The sequence below is a fragment of the Periplaneta americana genome, chromosome 1 (genome assembly GCF_040183065.1).
Source record: "Periplaneta americana isolate PAMFEO1 chromosome 1, P.americana_PAMFEO1_priV1, whole genome shotgun sequence".
Lineage (NCBI taxonomy): Eukaryota > Metazoa > Arthropoda > Insecta > Blattodea > Blattidae > Periplaneta > Periplaneta americana.
Window position 1 is genome coordinate 58,952,501 of NC_091117.1, and position 9,486 is coordinate 58,961,986.

Consider the following 9,486-nt stretch of genomic DNA (forward strand, 5'->3'; position numbering starts at 1 on the left):
ATCACAGACTTTCAATTTCGTTCATGTCCGGTCTTCTTGCAGGCCATGGGAGAATATATTCTGTAGTATATAATTAAAACACCAGTAGTACCAACATAGCCAGAAAAAATATACTTAACCATTGGAAAAATATACCAGAAGATGTAAACAATCATATTTACAACAATAGAGACTCTGTGAATTATACTGATAGTTTATATGACGAATTATATTATGTTTTCAAGAAAAATGTTTCAGTCTAATAATTTGTCCACGTCTGTACAACTGTAAATAGGTCTACATATACTGTGAGTAAATTCCATGAGCTTTAACACAGTCCAACTAGGTAAATAGCATTTAACTTGGTAGATAAATAATTATGATATCTCACAGCGTGAGGGAACTACTTACATAATATGTATCCACTTTTAGGCATTTTACTAGAGCAACTCGTTATTCTCCATCAAATCCATCCTTCATAGTCCGCCTGACGTTTCAATTCGTAATGTCGTTTTATATTGTACTTTTTAAAAAAGAAGTCTGTTTGCATACTAAGCATTGAATACGATTTGCTACAACCCTACATAAGAATCTCCCATTCTACGTACTGTAAACTGGGCTTACTTTGAACACAGAGAAAACTTTGAACATTTTTTCAGAATATTTAGGTTTCTACATGCTCCACTTGTTATAGATGGAGGTAAATTTGGTATGAGAATGATTTTTATAATTTACCTCCATGTATAACAAGTTGCAGCATGTAGAAACCTAAATATGATTTTCTGAAAAAAAAATGTTCGGCAGCTGCCACCAGTGGCCGAGCTTGACATAACCACCTTAAGGGGCTGTCAGACATTGACTGCGGTACTTTCGAAAATCGGTTGTCAAATATATTGCGTTTCGTCTCTAGTATTTTTAAGTGGATATTTAACGACTTAGTATCTTCTACTCGGTTATTTAGCGTTAATGCGATTGAGTGATTATGAGATGGCATTTGGCGAGATGAGACCTCGGATGCGCCATTGCTTACCTGACATTCGCCTTACGGTTGGGGAAAACCTCGGAAAAACTCAACCCGGTAATGAGTCCAAGTGGAAATGGAACCCACCCCGGATCGGCTGACCTTTCTTAAAATACAATTTTTGTAATAAGTTACATGATTTATATTTGTAATATGTTTTTCTCTATTGGATTAAACATTCCTTTCATCAACATTATTTTATTATTATTATTATTATTATTATTATTATTATTATTATTATTATTATTATTATTATTATTACTTACTTACTTACTTACTTACTTACTTACTTATAGCTTTTAAGGAACCCGCAGGTTCATTGCCGCCCTCATATAAGCCCGCCATCGGTCCTATCCTGTGCAAGATTAATCCAATCTCTACCATCATATCCCACCTACCTCAAATATATTTTAATATCTGTAGTGCTCGGGAAAAGTGGCACAAGTCAAAATTGTTAATTTTACAGGAGAAGGGGAAAAACTGTCTTCACTGTGGTTTGTGTCAATTTGACTTTCGTCTTTATAAATTATTGTAATGGGAGGAATACGTATGTCTCTTCTCCCAAGCGAGCAGATGTTCCATAAATTGTCAATAAATTAATAAAAAATGTTTGTGGAAACTGACTTATGCCACTTTTCCCAAGCACTGCAGATATTATCCTCCTATCTACGTCTCGGCCTCCCCAAATGTCTTTTTCCCTCCGGCCTCCCAAACTAACACTCTACATGCATTTCTGGATTCGCCCATACGTGCTAAATGCCTGCCTATCTCAAACGTCTGGATTTAATGTTCCTAATTATGTCAGGTGAAGAGTGCAATGCGTGCAGTTCTGCGTTGTATAACTTTCTCCATTCTCCTGTAACTTTATCACACTTAGCCCCAAAGATTTTCCTAAGAACCTTATTCTCAAACACCCTTAACTTCTGTTCCTCTTTCAAAGTGAGAGTCCAAGTTTCACAACCTTAAAGAGCAACCGGTAATATATCTGTTTTATAAATTCTAACTTTCAGATTTTTTGACAGCATAATAGATGACAAAATCTTCTCAACCGAATAATAACACATATTTCCCACATTTATTCTGCGTTTAATTTCCTCCCGAGTGTCATTTATATTTGTTATTGTTGCTCCAAGATATTATTATTATTATTATTATTATTATTATTATTATTATTATTATTATCATCATCATCATCATGTTCCTGTAATTTTTATATTTGCTGTGTGTTCTTATACCGATTCATTGGACGTGAAGACCTTATGGCCTGAACTCTTCCAGTAACAATTAATAAATAGATAGATAAATGGATTGATGGAGGGATAGATGGATGGATGGATGGATGGATGGATGGTTGGATGGATGGATGAGTAGATAAATGGATAGAAAAATGGATGGAAAATTTACCGGTATAGATATTGTCCAAATCATTTTGAGACATAAAATTGTCTTCAATAACAAAGAGATTTATTTTTAGTTTTTTTCTGTTACAGGTAAGCTGGCTGTTAAGATGTGACAAAGGAAATATTACAGTGCTGACTGATCAATCATTTTGTCGTACGTCAGTTGAGGTAACAAACTTTAATGATCTGTAGAATTATTACAGCGATATGGGTACTACCACAAACATGCAAGTAACATATACACACCATGAACAGAGTCACGCAATTGGTTGCATTGTGCCTAATTTCGACATCATGAAACATCTCTTCTCATCGTGTAACATAGTGAGAGATCAACTGTTCTTTGAGTTACGAAGTGCCTTTCAGATGCGAAACGCTGTACAGTGGCGTACATTGATCAATTAAGCCATCAGTTAGAAATATTTTGCATATTGTTATGGACGAAGAATTAAAAACATTAGGGTCCTACACATGTTCGGATCAAATTTCTGAACATTTAAAGGACAAAACTAAAATTCTTTCTGTAATAATAGGCCTATTATCACAATACACTGCTGCCTTAAACTGACTGACCATGTTGGGAATTAAATCAATGGCTTTTCCAAAAAAACGCTATGAAATATTTCATATGAAACAATTTTTATCTCGAAAAGGAAGCAAAAACGAGCAAAACTGTATCAAGCTTTTTTGTTTAAAATATCTCAGACAATAATCCCTGAAATAAATAAATCGAAATACCTTGCTTATTATTGATTTTTATGAAACATATTATATAACAAAAGTTTCTTTAAAAATGATTTCCGATAAGTTTTATTCTACGCAAAAGTTTGTTAGGAACGACATTTAACGAGATACACGTGTTTTAAAATAATAATGCGTTTTATCATAGCCACCTTAGACTAATAGGCTATAATGAAATGAAAACAAATGACTTGGACTGTAAGGGGCCTTGCACAACAACAAATGGAAGCTATTCATTTAACACCATTTTATACGAATATAATTGCATAATGGGAATATATAAAAATATGTTTATCAATATTAACATACAGAGAATGTTTTTGTGTTTGTATGAAGTAATCTCAGAAGCTACTTAACCGATTTGTATAATTATTATTTCAGCATTGCAAAGTATAGATTCTCTAGATGGACATAATGTTATTACTGTAACTCCTGAGTCAATCGAGGACAGGTAAGATTAAAATAGATTATTATGCACAGAAAACTTGATAGGCTATTCTGTATATCGTTTCTATATTTTTTAGAATAATATTTATGTACCACATTCATTTTCATCTCAGAGAATTAACGAAACATGAGAGTGTATTGATTTAGTATGCAGTAATAGTACGTTAGCTTAGGATTCCATTATTTTATAATCCAAATGTTAACTATCCACATTTGAATTGTGTTAAAATAGATCAAATGAATAAACTATGCAATAAATGCAATGCAAAAAATGGGGTAATGAGCCAAACGGATTATGTTGGGGCTGTTGTAAAAGTTGTTCCTCCTGATATTCACGAGCCCCCACAACCAATTAAAAACTTACTTATCGGAGTACATCCGTTATCAACACATTTTTTAAATAATATAACACAATACAACACCTTATTTCAAGTGGCATCGTTTAGTGCAGAAGAAATATATAAAGTCAATTCTACGCCATCATTTAAAGTTCAAGCACAGGTTTATCATTTAATTGTAAATTTTCTTCCAGCTGAGAGTAAGAGCCTTCAATTCTTACAAGTATATTTCATTTCAGATGCTGACCAATTGTCTATTATGTCTAATATAGTATCAATCTTAAAAGTAGAATTCACTGAACAACTACAGAAAGTATTGCATAGTAATAACTGTTAAATTCACAGGTTTAAATACAACTTTCAAAATGATTCAGGAGCAAACGACTTACAGCATACAAAAAGCTATTATTCACTAAGTAATTACAAAACTGTATTTAGATTTAAGTCAATATTTCTTTCTAACAAGTGCAGCGAAGCACACGGGTATGGCTAGTACGTAAATAAATCGAGTTACTTCACAAAGACAGTGGGTGTCTGCTAAAAAAACGCCAAATGGTGTTTCCTAAACGCCAAACGTTCTATAGGCCTTCAGCTGGGCATAAAATGGGTGCGACTTTATTTTTTACTTATTAATGTAAGAAATAATTCAACGTATTCGATTCTATAACTATAATAGTGTTCATTCACACAGTGTTCTGCCCAAATGCGAGTCTTTCACTGCAAATCTAGCTTTCTCCAATCTTTCCTATTTTCTGCCTTTCTCTTTGTCTCCTAATTTGATCCATATATCTTAATGTTGTCTATCATCTGATATCTTCTTCTGCCCCGAACTCTTCTCCCGTTCACCATTTCCTTCCAGTGCATCCTTCAGTAAGCAGTTTCTTCTTAGCCAGTGACCCATCTAATTCATTTTCTTCTTCCTGATATGTTTCAGTTTCATTTTTTCTTCACCCACTCTTTTCAACACAGTCTCATTTCTTATTCTGTCTGTTCACTTCACTCGTTTGCCATGTTTGCAGTTTTTCTTGGAAAAGATAAATGCGGTAGCTTTCCATTGCTTTCCGCACACCGCTCTCTCTTTCGCATCTTAAAAGATTATAACAGTGTAAGAAATTCTATTTTTACTAATTTTACATATTAGGACCCTACCTTATTTCTAACTTCAGTTATTCATTTAGAACTGTTTGAGTGATCAAACCGGTGAACTGCGCAACTGCTCCGCCATTCTAAACGAAATTCGTGCATTGCCCTTATATATTTCAATAATTTAAGCCTAATATTATTCATAAAACCAGAGAATGAAATCAGGGAGATCTTTCATGCTAAAACCATAAAAGAATTGTTTCTGCAATCGGTGCTGTTTTCTTGTAATGTGAGATACATACTATTTTGAAAGACAAAACCCATATGCATTCTATAGTGCAAAATATGATATTAAATTTTCATTAGCTTTGTCCATATCTTGATTTCAAGTATGATTAATAGAATAAATTTATCGTGACATATTATTTTGATTGTTACATACCTGGCTTTTCCCAATTACAATTCATCCTTTAATATTATTGTTGTACGTTTGACTTCAGTGAAATACGAAACTATGACGACCAAGAAACCCGTTTCCATGTAACTTCCAAAATAAATACAAAGAAGCAGATAAAATGTCCAGCAAAAAGCAAAACGAACACTGGACTCAAATGAGAAAGTGAGAAAACAAAATACAAATCGCTTTCGTCATCGAGAGTTCTCTTTTCGCTGGTGAGACGGGCTATGTGCTTTGTCTCTTCCCAAAATTTATCTACTATCCCACCTTCAATAGTTCGTCTAATGACAATATTCAGATGTGGGAGCAAAGGACTGCCTTTAGGCAATAAAGCAATGTTACCGAAAAATGCCAGTCTCCCTTTCAAGAAGCACACAGCCTTGTTGTCATCATTCACTCCCAAAGTGCTTGCAGTGTAGTGGGCAGCTATAGGCGCAGTTATCGTAGCGATATCTCTGTCAAGCATCACCCTTTTCATACACTTCGTCACATCACTGCAATCAACTCTTCGGGACTCTGGAAATTTGGTATTATCTCTGTAATCTGAGGTGCTCATTGCCATTTCTATTGAGTCAATATACCCGTATTTAAGGTTGGAGTTAAGAAGTTCGTCAAATGTCTCCAGATTCTTCTCGTATCCTGGTTCAACGAGGAAAGTCACAAAATATGCCTGGAAAATGATGCTTATAGCAAAGGAATAGCACACATAAATGAAGAATAGCATCCTGCGATTTGTTGTTTCCGGCATTTTAGGAACAGATACGCTCATGAAAACAGCCCAAACGTCGTAGAAAGAACGAGAGACGGTCATTCTATTGCCACTTGAATCTTTTGAGGTATAAATTGAAGAGGAAAACACCAGAGTTACTACTACTTTAACGCATATAATAAGCAACCAGACTGATAGTGTAAACAGTGACATAACCTTTTTCACTCTAGTGGAATGTGACGGACAAGGAACTAACCAATTCATTTCCGTAAAGTCATATTGTATTGTGGGTTCGAAATCTGATAGATGCACCATTGGAATTGATGGTATGATTCCAATGGTGATATCAGAATTTCCTTCTGAAATATATGACAATTCTCTTAAGTATTCGTCCGCATTTAAATCTTGGGTTGGCGGAAGGAATTTGATTTCTATATTCATTCTCTCTATGGAAATCACAACTATGTCAATAAGCAAGCCTCTTACTTTATACACTCTCGTATGGTCTTCTAATGTATAGTTCTCTACGACGGTTACATAAGGATCAAATCCCACTGTCCCCACTTTTATTGGACAACCTTTAAAGTCCGTAGGAATTTTTTCAGGAAATAAATCGGCGTTACGATGAAAGGCAGAATGTTCGCCAAAACAGAAGTCGATTAAAACCACATCCGTCACTTCTCCGCAACGTTCATCTCGGTATGGGAAATATGTGTATAAATCTGAAGTTGGAGTAGTCTTTTCAAGAACATCTTGAACGCCGTTGTGAGGTGAGCTTGAATGAACTTGTGCAACCAGAACGATAACATTCACTACCTTACTCAAGACCCATAACATCTGGAGGATGTTCTTAGCTAGCACCTGAGGCGATTCCTCGGCGTGATTGATAACAAGGACAATGAACTTGCCTCTAGGATTCCACGAAGTAAGTTCTTTGAATGTATTCAGCTGATCCTCAAGCACTTGATATATGTCCACTTCATCGTGTGGCCAAACGAAAATAACGTAATTGCAGTAATCGTACACGAAAAATGTGTCCAGAACTTCAATCTCTGAATACTGCTGAAACACAAGAGTTGACCACAGAGAGTTCTCACTCATCTTCTTCAACATTAGTTTCACTAACTGTGTAACGTCTATCTGATCATCAAGTGGCTGAAGGGACTTCCGGTTGTCAGTTAATCCGTTGTCTGGAATTGCAAGGACCAGGGTCTTTGTATATGAGAAATATCTGTGCATGATCTTCAAAACACATGTTAGGTGATTGCAATTGGTGCTTAAATGAGATTTCCAGATTTCTGTCCCTGTTGCCAGACAGGTTCCACACAAAAGAATTACGAAAACTGTGACCATTTTATTGAAAATGTTGCAGACCCTGAAACAATAATAAGTTATATTAAGAACATTGGTTCCTTGTCTCTAACATCTCATATTCTAATAATTTTGGTCGCTTTTGGAAAAGTATCGAGTAAACGAATCTAACCCTTCACAGAGGTATACAAATCGCGCAAAATTAAAACATCTTCCATAATTTAATGGAATTCTTCTCAGTTTATTTTAATTTTATAAGGGAGAGGAGGGTCAAATTTGCTTTTTTTTTCTAATAAACCCACAATTTTTATTCTCTATATGTAAAAATATCATATTTTAACAACTTAAATTCGAGATTAGTTTTTATTAAAGAGTTTTGTGGGCCAAATTTTGAAAACGTTCCTAGATACATTAATTCACTAAAATTGAAAACACAGCCATTTTTAAAGGTAAGGTCAAAACTTTCTATGACTTTTACACCTAAAAGCACGCACTTTAAAATGTCTGTAGCACAATTATTTTAATATTGGCTTTAAAATTTTCGAGATAAACAATTATGTTTAAATATTAAATACTAAAGGAATTATAATATGAATATGGAAGCGTATTTTTTCAAATGTAACATGATAACAACTTTCTATTTTACTACTGGCGGACACTTGACTATTCGCCGTTCACCCTTATGAAGTTAGTTGTATAGACTAATTTACTGACGGGGTTGTTGCCCACGGTGCATCGTAGGAGATCGGTGTACATCCGCGATGAGATGAGGTGATGATGGAGATTTCTTGGAGAACCAGAGCTCCAGGAGGAAACTCCTGTGTTACCTGGACCACGGGATTGCCGAATACAAGTTATACACAGGTGATCGAACCCGGCTCCACAGTATTTTAAGTTCTGCGCTCGAGCCACTATACGAGTATATTTTTACATATTTGCTCACATCTTGTACCATGTATGCATTAGGGATAAGTTATTGAGGTGAGTAATAAGTAAAAAACTAATTAATTGTAGTACTATGTTCATATCAAGTTTTTTTAATTATTGACCGGTACAAATTATACCTCTAGAATAATTGGCACCAATTTAAATATATGTATCAGTTTGGCTCTTTTGGAAATTATTTTTGCAACTATTTACACATGAAAAAGTAGTTTTACATAACGGTGTAAGTAATTAATCAGATGAACTTGTAATATCTTATGAAAGACTTGTATAATACATAACAGTGTAGGCCTATGTAATCGGATGAACTTGTAATATCTTATGAAAGGCTTATATAATACATAAGTGTATATAATCAATCGGATGAACCTGTAATGCTCGTATCTTATGAAAGAATTGTATAATACACAAGGTGTATATGATCAATCGGATGAACTTGTAATATCTTATGAAAGACTTGTATAATACACAACGGTGTATATGATCAATCGGATGAACTTGTAATATCTTATGAAAGGCTTGTATAATACATAAGTGTATTTAATCAATCGGATGAACATGTGATACTCGTATCTTATGAAAGACTTGTATAATACACAACGGTGTATATGATCAATCGGATGAACTTGTAATATCTTATGAAAGGCTTGTATAATACATAAGTGTATATAATCAATCGGATGACATGTGATACTCGTATCTTATGAAAGACTTGTATAATACACAACGGTGTATATAATCAATCGGATGAACTTGTAATATCTTATGAAAGGCTTGTATAATACATAAGTGTACATAATCAATCGGATGAACATGTGATACTCGTATCTTATGAAAGACTTGTATAATACACAACGGTTTATATGATCAATCGGATGAACCTGTAATATCTTATGAAAAGCTTGTATAATAAATAACAGTGTATATAATCAATCGGATGAACTTGTAATATCTTATGTAATAATTTTATAATACATATCAGATGACCTTGTAGTATCTTTTGAAAGACTTGTATGATTCACAACTTCTTTATGAGTATACTCAATAATGTTATA